This window comes from Oratosquilla oratoria, chromosome 12, assembly GCF_046742065.1.
Source record: "Oratosquilla oratoria isolate Oo_2021 chromosome 12, ASM4674206v1, whole genome shotgun sequence".
NCBI classification, from domain to species: domain Eukaryota; kingdom Metazoa; phylum Arthropoda; class Malacostraca; order Stomatopoda; family Squillidae; genus Oratosquilla; species Oratosquilla oratoria.
Window position 1 is genome coordinate 52,413,220 of NC_134788.1, and position 12,481 is coordinate 52,425,700.

The 12,481-nt window shown below is 37.8% G+C and overlaps 1 protein-coding gene and 1 long non-coding RNA gene across 2 annotated transcripts in view; both read left to right on the plus strand.

Moving 5' to 3' along the window:
* The window catches only part of LOC143030390 (uncharacterized), a 42,278-nt gene that overhangs the window by 24,683 nt on the left and 5,114 nt on the right, over window positions 1-12,481 (plus strand). The window lies entirely within an intron of this gene.
* LOC143031752 (uncharacterized) lies at window positions 779-11,207 on the plus strand. The gene is made up of 3 exons (XR_012967030.1): window positions 779-1,001; window positions 1,107-1,182; window positions 9,867-11,207. It is a non-coding gene; the product is annotated as an uncharacterized LOC143031752 (long non-coding RNA).

The window sequence follows — 12,481 nt, forward strand, 5'->3', positions numbered from 1 at the left end:
TGTTGTGGCACTGTTCGTGAGAGGTGTATGTGTGTATCTTACGGGAAGTGAGTTGAGTTCACTTCCCGCGCTGGTTGTCTCGGCAAGACGCCGTCCTTTTAAAGGAGGCTGGTGGGACCCCGGGGAGCTTTCCCGAGTTTCTAATTGACTGCTGGCTGGCTGGCCGGGACGTCTTTGCGAACTACGCTTACCAACTAAAGCGAGTATATAGGCCTAGCTCGAGTTGTGTGACGGCCAGTCTGGTTTTGACCAGCGGCGCGTCAATTCAACTATATGCAATCAATTACACTAATAATCACAATAGTAAGAAACTTAATAGAGACTATCAAATGCCTTGACTTGGCATGGGACGTTTTGGTATACCCAAGTGGGACGTTTTGGTACACCCAAGTGGGACGTTATGACTGCAGCGGCGTAGTTGTGGTTGATGATCATTATGCTAAAGATAAAAATATAATTTCTCTTTTGTCAAATTTCACGAAAATCACACATTTTAAAGAAAATAGTTGAAACAATTGAACTATATGCAATCTATTACACTAAAAACACGTTTTTATGTGGGACGTTATTCGTAGTTTGATCCAGTGGTAGTGGGGCGTTTTGGTATACCCAAGTGGGACGTTTTGACTGAAGGCCAAGTGGGACGTTTTGACAGTGGAACGTTCTGACTGTCAGAACGTCCCACTGTCAAAACGTCCCACATGGCCTTCAGTCAAAACGTCCCACTTGGGTGTACCAAAACGCCCCACTACCACTGGATCAAACTACGAATAACATCCCACCTAAAAACGTGTTGTTAGTGTAATAGATTGCATATAGTTGAATTGTTTCAACTATTTTCTTTAAAATGTGTGATTTGCATGTAATTTGAACAAAGAGAAATAATATTTTTATCTTTTGCATAATGATCACCAACCACAACTACGCCGCTGCAGTCCCACTGTCAAAACGTCCCACTTGGGTATACCAAAACGTCCCATGCCAAGTCAAGGCATTTGATGGTCTCTATTAAGTTTTTTACTATTGTGATTATTAGTGTAATTGATTGCATATTGTTGAATTGCTTCAACTGTTTTCTTTAAAATAAATACGCCGTCTTGTTGCAGGACAAACCATGAGCGAGAAAAATCTACTGATGCTGATGATTTCCTGAAAGGATAGGAATATATTTCAAAATATCAGGTAACAAAGCTTTATTGTTGTTGTATTGAATTCTTTAAGTGAGGTAAACCAGAATAAAACAACATGAGTCTTTAAGAAGACTTAAACTTTAATGTTTTTAAATATCAAGAGACATATTTTCTCCCAGACAGGTTGGAGTTTACCATACGAACAGCCACAAACGGCCAATTGCTGGTCCAGACATTGACTGGGAAGAGAATTTATCTCAACCCAATTATTCACCAGTTTGATTACATACTTTGGCAATGTGTAGTTGTACTCTTCCCAAAAAACTGTAGGTCTTCAAATACAAATGGCATTCTGTTCTCGGGTCACAATAGGCAACAGTCTTTGATGCTCTGTTTATAATATTTTGTATTTTTTTTTTAAGTGCACATTTATGTGATATAGTAATAGAAAATTAAATAATTATTTTATAAAATACATCAATGTGATATACATTATTCTTGGTAGAAGTCAATAATGGAAACTGTTTCAAAAAGTTACAAAAGAAAACAAAATTACGTAGATTCCTTTAGACATCATCTTTGTTTTAATAGATTTGGAGATCAGAGATGACGACAGCCTAATGGCCTCTAGAATTACAGGTACCGCATTACTAAATGCAGGTGAGGTTAGGTTAGGTAGGCAGGTTTGGTCAGTACACTTACACTTAAGTACACTTAAGTACATATTGCAGACCAGTCAGTGACAACTCTATGCTGCGCTCATATGATGTTCAGTGCATTGACCAGACTGTGGTGGCGGTTTGGTCGGGTCAAATTTGAAATCTTGGTTTTCCCAGTGGGTATCAAGGCGGTTTTTAAACATATTTAGTGTTGTCGCTTCAGCAACCTCGGTAGGGAGTTGGTTCCACACAGTAGTTGTTCTGTAGTAGAAGCTGTTGCGCTGCACTCCATACACGCTGTCTGCTGGACGATGCTGGTTAAGCTGCCTGCTGTGACTGGGCTTGTACAGGGGCCTGAAGGATGCTGGACACAACTGCTCCTCGTACTGATTAAAGTGCTTCCAGATTTCAATGAGGTCTCCCCTGCACCGTCTATACTAAGCATTGGTAAGTTCATGATTTTTAGATGCTCTGGATAGTCAAGGTGCTGGAGCCCATCTACTTGTTTGGTTGCTCTGACCTGCACTTGCTCAATTTTATCCTCTAGCCTCTTGAATCTTGGTGACCCGACAGCTTGCGCATACTCGAGATGACTTCTGACAAGGGCTGGGTAGAGGAGCTTAAACATTTCAGGGCTCATGTATGAGAAGACATGCCGGATGAGACCCATCATTGAATTAGCTATTTTTATCATGTTAAGTATATGCTGTTCAAATTTCAAAGCCAAGTCTACTGTCACCCCAAGATCCTTCTCCTCATCAACATGCTCTAATTCTTCTCCATAGATTTGATAACGATGAGCATACACAATATTTTCAAAGTCCCCCACAGACATAACTTTACATTTGGATGGGTTAAATTTCAGCAGCCAATTGTCGGACCATCTCTGTATCCTATCCAGATCATCTTGCAGCTCAAGGGCATCCTCGTATTTGGTTATTTGACGGAGAACTTTTGTATCATCCGCAAACATGTATGTGTTTGAATGTACGAGGTCAGGTAGGTCATTGATGTAGATAATAAAGAGCGTGGGTCCCAGAACAGTACCTTGGGGGATACAACTTAATACATTACAACTTTAGACTTTTTTCCATTCACTATAAATGGGCACCTGCCAACAAGAAAACTTTCAACCCATGTTAGGATCTTATCCTGAATTCCATAGCTCTTGAGTTTTGATAGAAGACAATGATGGGGGACTGAGTCAAGTGCCTTTGCATAGTCTTAAGTAAATAACATCTACTACACCACCACTAGCCATTATATTAGCACAGTGATCAAGGTAGTGCAAGAGCTGCAGGACTGTAGAACGATCATGTATAAATCCATACTGACATAGTGACAAGGCACTATTGACTGTTAGATGATTGATTATTGCTTCACAGGTTCAAGAAGTTTGCATACGATTGATGTTAGACTTATTGGTCGATAGTTAGCTGCCAGTTTTTTGGATCCTTTCTTGTAGATGGGTGCAGCTAGAGCCTCCTTCCAGTCAGACGGTAATTCACCCAGTTGAATGCTTTTGCAGAACAGAACAGCAATTGGTCCAGCAATGTAGGCAGATATTTCTTTCAGAATTCTGGGGTGTATCTCGTCTGGACCACAGCTCTTACTGACATTTAAGCCACTCAACTTTTTCATGACACTTGATTCAGAAATATGTGGTTCATTAATAACATTTTCAACATATTTTGGTGGTTCAGGTGTGGGTCCAAATGGCTCATGCGTGTACACCAAAACAAATTGTTTCTGTAATATTTCAGCTTTTTCTTTATCATCATGACAAAGAGAGTGAGGATTTTCTGGGTCTGCTAGTAGATGTGCCACACCTGATTTGGTTTTCAACTTCAGGTTAGAAAATTTCCAAAATGCTTTGGGTTGACTCTTGGACTGCTCAGCGATACTTCATTCATGGTTTGGATAGACTATACAAGTTTCCAATTCTTTAATTTCTTCGACCCCCGCCTCTACCACAACAAACATGGCATCTCAAGTAGTCAAAGTGGCTACATTTGTCTGTTAATAGCTTTTAGCAACTGTTTCTATTATTGATTTCCACAAGAATAATGTATATTACGTTGATATGTTATAATTTACAATATTATTTAATTTTCTATTAATATGTCACATGGATGTGCACTTCTAAAATGTTATCTAATGTTTTTTAGTCTTTGTCAAAAAATATGTTTATTTTTTCTATCCATTGATGGACAGTTTCATTTAATTATATGAGTTTAGAGTAATTCCATGACAGTAGATAATTACCAATCAAACTCATACCTAACCTACTCCAGTGGAAATACATTTTTTTCTCCATTTGCATACATAATTTTTGCTACTTCTTTCATCCAGGGATACACTATTTAACTAGAATTAGGTAAATACAATAGAGGCACAGTGGCAATAGCTCTCCATGGGAACTGATAAACAAGTGCCTGTCCCTACTAAGTTAGATAAAGTTATTGACCATATTGTCATCCATTGCACACATCTTAACTTTTTACTTCTTTACTCTTCAAATATCTCTAGTGAAACTTTGATACAAAATTACTTTTTACAAATTATAATAACTTCAAATACAAAACAAAATGCATTTGAGGTGGATTGGAGATGCCTGAGGGATATTAGTTCTTGCTTGCCAAAAAATCAGAAAGAATTTGGAAAGAATCTAATTCTTAAAGATGTGTAGCATTCCTAAACAACAGATTCTAAATTGTAATTCTTCAGTAATCTAGAGCAGATGCATATTTGAAGTGAAAATCTACCTTGTTTGATCAGCTGCTGGCCCCTTGTATGCATTTACATTGTACAGTGCCTTCTAGGACCTAACCCAACTAAAACAAAGCAATGAAGAAATACAAAGGTTTATATGCAGCTCCCCATCTGTGTACTAGTGAAAGACAGAAAAAAAATACTCCCAAAGTAAAACAAGTTTACATAATTTATCTTGGATTATGCCTTCTGTTGTATAATACCCTGCAAAACTGCAACCACATTGAATAAGTTCATTCCTGATGCATCTACCATACATTGGGGTCACCAGGAACATGGGAAGTTAAATAAATATTGGCTAAAATGTTCTCCCTATAAAATTTAGGATTTTCCCAGAGATAATCACTACATACAATATCATTCTTCCTTTCCAGCTCTTCTCAGGGCTACAATCTATTCCCTAAGTCTCTGGGCACTGAGTTCCTTACATTTTCTCCCTGGTTGGTTAAAACGGAGGGGATCCTGTAGAAAGATTTCTTTTCACCATGCCCTGCTGTATTTGAGCAGCCTATAACTGCACAAAGTTGTCTGTAACTACCGTTCTCCAATAATCTCTTGCTTGTGGTTTGTCCTCCAAAATGATGGCATAAACATATCATGTGACCCCTGACATTAAGCAAGAGTGGTCTATATGTCCAGATCACTTCCAACTTGGGTAGGTCAGGCCTCTGTTTTGTGTCCTCTGTGTCCTCCCCTCAGTGGACCTTGACTAGATGTGTCCACTAGTGTAAGACTTTCCTCAAAATTTAATTTAGTTCCCTGATTTGCACAGAATTGATCAAGTATCCTTTCAAAATTTACAATAGTAGAATCCCAATTTAATGAGTCCCTCTTTTTATCAACCAAGTGTATTTCATTATTTAAAGTCATGATCACAGATACTCAGAAGTTTTCTGGAAGTAGACCAAAAAACTATTTAGCCTGTGCATCCAACTTTCATTGTTCTCCTGATTTGGTTGGCAACCCTATTATTGTGGGTCAGTTTTTCTTAGATTTTCTTTATAGTTATGGTATATTTCTGGCTATGAGTTTTCCATTCTTTTTCCAACTTTTTCTCAAACCCTTTCACATTTTGTGAGTTTATTGTAGATTTTTTTTTACCCATTCCATCCATTTACCACTGTTACAAAATGAATATTTTTTGATGGTCAATTGTGAGTGTTCCTTAAAAATATTTCTTATTGTGTCCTTTTGTATCAGCTGTGTTTCTCCACATCTTGAAGACATTTCTGCAACATCCCTTATCTTGACTTTCATTAACTATCTTGAAAGTATCTATCATGATCTATATTCAAGAAATGGTAGCTTCAACTTGTGTAACCTTTCTTCATATGATAAACCTTTTATTGAAGGTACATTAATTTAGTGACTCTGTGTTGTACATTTTCTAAAGCTTCAATGTCTCTTATTTTATAAGGGAGCTACATCAGATTCATATATTTCAGCAGCGGTCTATCAAGCATGATAAAAAGAGATATAAACATCTGTTCATTTACATGAACATTCTGATAGATCCAATGAGTTGGTTGGCTTTATTGATTTCCTGTGCTATATGCTCCAAGAAATATAGATTGTAGTTGATTATGACACCCAAGTCCTTTTCAGATGATGCTTCTACCATGTTATCATACAAAGTATATATAAAAGGTTCCACTTCAGTTTTAATTGCATGCATTTATGTACATTTTTGTGAGTGAAATTTTAACAGCCACTTTTCTGACCATTTCTTCAATTTTACAGTATCTTCATGCAATTTTTTACAGTCCTCTTTGTTTTTTATTCTTCAAAATAACTTATCATCAGCATACAGAAATATTTTGTCATTTTCAATTGCATCTGGGTGATAATTTGTGAATAAGACAAATAATAAGGGTCCCAGGACAGAACCCTGGGGCACACCACTAATAACATCTTTCCATTTACCTGTCCCCATTAGTCACCATGCTTTGCATTCTGTTACTCAGGAATGACACAATCCATCCAATTTAGTCAGAGATGATGTTATAATGAGTTACTTTACCAATAAATTGTTTATAAGGCACTTTATCAAAAGCTTTGATAAAATTACAGTAGGTCACATCAACAGCAAATACTTCATCCACTATTTCCATCCATTTATCCAGAACTTTTATGAGTTGTAATACAGTATTCCTGCCATATATGAAACCCAAACTGTTTCATACTTAACATTTTGTGTTTTTTCATGTGACCAATTATATGCTCTCTTACTATAGTGTCTATTACTTTACAATTTGCACTAGTGAGGCTAACTGACCTGTAGTTTCTGGGATAATTTCTGTCCCCTTTTTTAAATATTGCAGTAATGTTTACCACTTTCCAATCCTCAGGTACCTTATGAATAGTGAAAGACAGTTTGAGTAAAGATTTTAATGGTTCAGCCACCTGTTCTTCATCTCCCTAAATTACCCAATGATATAAACCATCAGTGCCAGAAGATTTATTCCTCTTTTTTTTTTTTTTCTAATGGAGCATGCAGTCATTTCTATATCATTTACATATGGGTATTGTCATTTATTTTTATCAGTGGGCAAGATGCAGGGATGAACTGCCATCCAGGAGGAGCCAAGAATAAAGGGAGGGTTTTTTCATTATTTTTCATTACTTCCCCATAGAGTGACACCAGTATGGGTCTGGTTTTTTCAGTTTTACTTGACCAGTTTGTGTCAAATGTTCTGATTCTCCTTATAGCAGTAATATCATCACTTGTGGATGTTTGGGCCCAGGACATAAACCCACTTTGGGAATTTGGCCAGGACATGAAACACCACCAATTCCCGAAGTGGGTTTATGTCCTAGGTGAATATGCAGATAAACTATGAAACTGGCAAATGATCCAATAATAAGGTGGTTACTACCAAGGAAATGGAAACAGTAAATTCGCAAGGGCTTTTCTGTAATTCATATCTTCATGCTGTATAAAGTAGTATAAAATCACTTGTACCATTTTTGTGTCTCAGCTAAAGATATGAATTACAGGAAAGTGTATGGGACTTTTGTATTTCTTTGTCCTTAGTAAAGTATGCAGCAGATATGAAATGTACACACATGCACACACACACACACACACACACACACACACACACACACACACACACACACACACAAACAAATGGATGGGCTGATTGTGCATTCCTAGACTTGCAAAAAGCCTTTGACAAAGTACCACACAGAAAACTACTAAAAAAACTGGAACACATAGGAGGAATACAGGGAAACCTACTAAAATGGATAGAGGACTTTCTGACTGGTAGAAAGATGAGAGTAGTGCTCAGAGAAAAATATTCAGACTGGAAAGAGGTGATCAGTGGAGTACCGCAAGGATCTGTGCTGGCACCAATAATGTTTGCTATCTATATGAATGACATGGATGAGGACGTGAACTGCTACATGAGCTTCTTTGCCGATGACGCCAAATTGCTAAGGAAAATAGAAACTGATGAGGACTGTGAAGCACTGCAAGAAGATCTAAATAGGGTATGGAACTGGAGTCAGAAATGGGAAGTGGACTTTAATACTAAGAAGTGTAGCATAATGGAGTTTGGAAAAAGCAAAAACAGAATATCAGGAAAATATACAATTGGAACCAAAGAAGTAAAGAAAGTAGGATCCGAAAAAGATCTGGGAGTAATTATCACGAACGACTTGTCCTATGATATACAGATTAACAAAATTGTCGGGGAGACTTACAACTTGCTAAGATCAATAAAAGTGGCGTTTACATACTTGGACGAAGACATGATGAAAAAAATATTGGTTACATTGATAAGGCCTAGATTAGAGTATGCAGCGACATTGTGGTCCCCCAGTACCAAAAAGAATATAAAGAAAATAGAAAGAATCCAAAGAGCAGCTACAAAAATGGCACCTGCACTTGCAAACCTATCATACGAAGAGAGATTGGCTAAACTGGAGTTACCGACACTGGAGCAAAGAAGAGAGAGAGGTGACCTATTGACCATCTACAGAATCATGAAAGGCACAGAGGTACTCGATAGTGAGAACTTACTTAACTGGGACAAAAGAAACACAAGAGGACATGGAAAGAAAATAAAAAAACATAGCTATAGAAGAGAACTGAAGAAAAACAGTTTTCCTCATAGAGTTTTGGACACTTGGAACAAACTGGACAATGGAATAGTATGCGCAAAAACCATTCATGAGTTTAAAAACAAACTAGACACTGCAAGATACAAAGGCGGGACATCACGAGCATAGCTCCCCTTCCCGCAAAATACAACTAGGTAAATACAACTAGGTAAATACACACACACACACACACACACACACACACACACACACACACACACACACACACACACACACACACATATATATATATATATATATATGTACAGGGTGTTCAGGATAAATTTGACTTTTTCAAAAAGGAAAGAAAAACATCATATCTTGGCCTAAAATTTATGTATTCTCAAAATTCAAAGTGTATCTCATAGAGGATCTTTTGCCAAATACAACTCACTCAAAGAAGCCACCCTGAGCCATCACCACAGCCTCCAGGTGGGATCTAAACCTGCAGTATGCAGTCTTCATGGTGTCCTTCAAGAATCGCCTGAACACCAGTTTGATCCTGGCAATCAGCTCATCCATGGCGTTGCAGGCAGTACGATTGGTGTCTTTTTCAACTGTGCCATACACACAATAGTCCATGGGGTCGCAATCAGGCAAGTTGGGAGGCCAGATGTTTGGACTGGTGAAGTCATAGAAGTTCTGAGAGAGCCATTTCTGGGTTATCCCGGAGGTGTGACATGGAGCCGAGTCCTGCTGCCACACAAATGTTCTTCCTGCAGCCAGTACTTGACAACAGTGGACAGCAACTCAATATAGCCATCTGAAGTGAGTCTGAGTCCCTCTTCAAAGATGTGGGGCAGCATGACGTGGCCTTCGCTGGAAACACACCCAAAGACCATCACAGTTTGAGGGAACTTGATCTTCATGAAGTGTGGGACTTTGTGCAGACTATAGGCTAGCCACCTGTTGTTCTTAGTGTGGTGCAACTGATCCTGGCAGAAGTTCTTCTCATCTGAGAAGAACCAGAGCATCCCTGGCTCGACTGGGTGTTTGACCTTGTGTTTCTTGGCTTTTGTAAGCCAGTTCTCTTGGGCCTTCGCGGTGAGTAGCCGGCACTTGTACCTCTTGTATGAGAAGTAGCAAATATCCTCGTTCAGCGCTTTCTTCAAAGTTGCCACTCCATCAACCATTTCTCTCGCCAAAGTCTGCATTGCCTTGCCTTGATCTTGCCATACCTTTTATTGTTTTTTTACAGCTTCTTGACGAATTTTGTTGTGCAGACAGAGTCAGAATGCCTTCTATGATCCTTCCTGATAGCCACTACTTCCACATCTCCATTGCAGTTCTCCAGCTCACATCTCACAGCCTTCACAGTATTCAAGGAGCACCAAGCTGCAGTTAAGATTTCCGATTTTTTTTTAATGCGGTGCAAATCATTATAATGCAGGTCACTCTCTTCCAATATTCTCTGCGTATTTTTACATGTTCGTTTCTTAGTTTGATGTACGTTTGCCATTTGCTTTGTTTCTTATCTCTTTTCCACTTTTTCCAAGATTTGTCTCTTTTTTCCTTAGCTTCACTACATCTTTTGTTGTACCAGCTCTTTATGTATGCCTTTTCCATTTTTTGTTGTGGTACATATTTGTTCACTCCTTCATTATAAATTTCTTTTAATATGTTCCATTTTTCTTCTATCCCTGTATCTTCGTTTTGGAATTTTTCCCATTTTGCATTGCGAAAGAATGTTTCAAGTTTCTCAAAGTTTGTTTTATTATACATAGGTCTTCCTATTCTATGTTTATCATTTTTGCTTTGGTCCATTTGTTCTTTCAATTCCATTTCTATTAGTACATGGTCACTTTTTCCTATCGGAGTTTTATAATCAATTTTTTCAATAATCTCAGGTTCTGTCGTAAGTATTAAGTCCAATTTTGAGGGTTCTTCATTTCCTCTGTATCTAGTATTTTCTCTAATCCACTGGGTCATTGTGTATTCAATGGTCAAGGAGTACATTGCCCCGGTGTTTCTCTCCCCCCCTTCACTGTCATTTCTTCCCAGCATATTTCTTTTGAATTAAAGTCACCCATAATTACTGTATTTCCTCCATCTTTCAGTGTTTCAATTAATTCATCTTTTGTATCTTCTAGTAACTCGGAATGATCCCTTTCTGTCCAGGCTTGTGTTTTAGGAGGTACATATACCACTGCAAATTTTCTTTTCTTCATTTGTTTACCTTCGACTTGTACTATAATTGATTCTACATTGTTTTTTCCTTCAGTTATTTTTGTTACAATCAAATCTTTCTTGGTCAATATTAGAACTCCTCCGCCCTGTTTGTTCTTTCTATTCTTTGTCCAACAGTTGTATACACCTTGTCCCACAGTGTGGGGTGTTAGGGTGTACTTTAATTTGGTTTCTACAATTCCCATTATGTCTGGTTCTTCTAAGACTAGATAATCGTTTAATTCGTTTATTCCTGAGATTATTCCATCTATATTTGTATAAGCTATTTTTAGTTTCTTTTCTCCTCCTCCCCTTCTGTCTTCTTTGTTTCCATTTTCCCTATATATCTTTTTCTCAGCCTCATGTCTATCACTCTCCAAAAAAACTCCTCCTTTTCTTTTTCAGTTCTATTCTCATTCTTTTCATTCGCCTCATTCCTAAGTTCTTTTTCTTTCTCTTTTTCTTCCTCACTCATTTCTTTTTTTATCCATATATTTTTGTACTGTTTGCCATTTGCTAATCTTATTGTTCAAGATAATATTTCTTCTACGCTTGATTGCAATCTGAGTTTAACTTTTAGTGGTCTATACTGTTTATCTTTAGAGTACCTGCCCATTCTATGGGTTTCCTCGATTTCTCGGTCCCAGCCTAACTCATCTGTTTGTAACTCTTTTAGTATTTCTTTGACAATCTCTTTTGCTTCCTTTTCCCTGTGTGTGTGTGTGTGTGTGTATTTATTTACCTAGTTGTATTTACCTAGTTGTATTTTGCGGGAAGGGGAGCTATGCTCGTGATGTCCCGCCTTTGTATCTTGCAGTGTCTAGTTTGTTTTTAAACTCATGAATGGTTTTTGCGCATACTATTTCATTGTCCAGTTTGTTCCAAGTGTCCAAAACTCTATGAGGAAAACTGTTTTTCTTCAGTTCTCTTCTATAGCTATGTTTTTTTATTTTCTTTCCATGTCCTCTTGTGTTTCTTTTGTCCCAGTTAAGTAAGTTCTCTCTATCGAGTACCTCTGTGCCTCTCATGATTCTGTAGATGGTCAATAGGTCACCTCTCTCTCTTCTTTGCTCCAGTGTCGGTAACTCCAGTTTAGCCAATCTCTCCTCGTATGATAGGTTTGCAAGTGCAGGTGCCATTTTTGTAGCTGCTCTTTGGATTCTTTCTATTTTCTTTATATTCTTTTTGGTACTGGGGGACCACAATGTTGCCGCATACTCTAATCTATGTGTGTGTGTGTGTGTGTGTGTGTGTGTGTGTGTGTGTGTGTATTTACCTAGTTTACCTAGTTGTATTTTGTGTGTGTGTGTGTGTATTTACCTAATTGTATTTCATGGGAAGGGGAGCTATGCTCATGGTGTCCCGTCTTCATATCTCATTTTATCTAGACTGTTTTTAAATTCATGTATTGTTTTTTCACACACCACTTTCTCATCTAACTTGTTCCAAATGTCTATTACTCTGTAGGGAAAGCTGTTCTTTTTCAGATCTCTTCTATAACTGACTTTCTTGATTCTCTTTCCGTGTCCTCTTGTATTTCTACTATCCCATTTTATTAGATCCTCTCTATCAGTAGTTTCTATGCCTTTCATGATTCTATAAATAGTTATCAAATTTCCTCTCTTCTTTGCTCTAATGTCTGTAGCT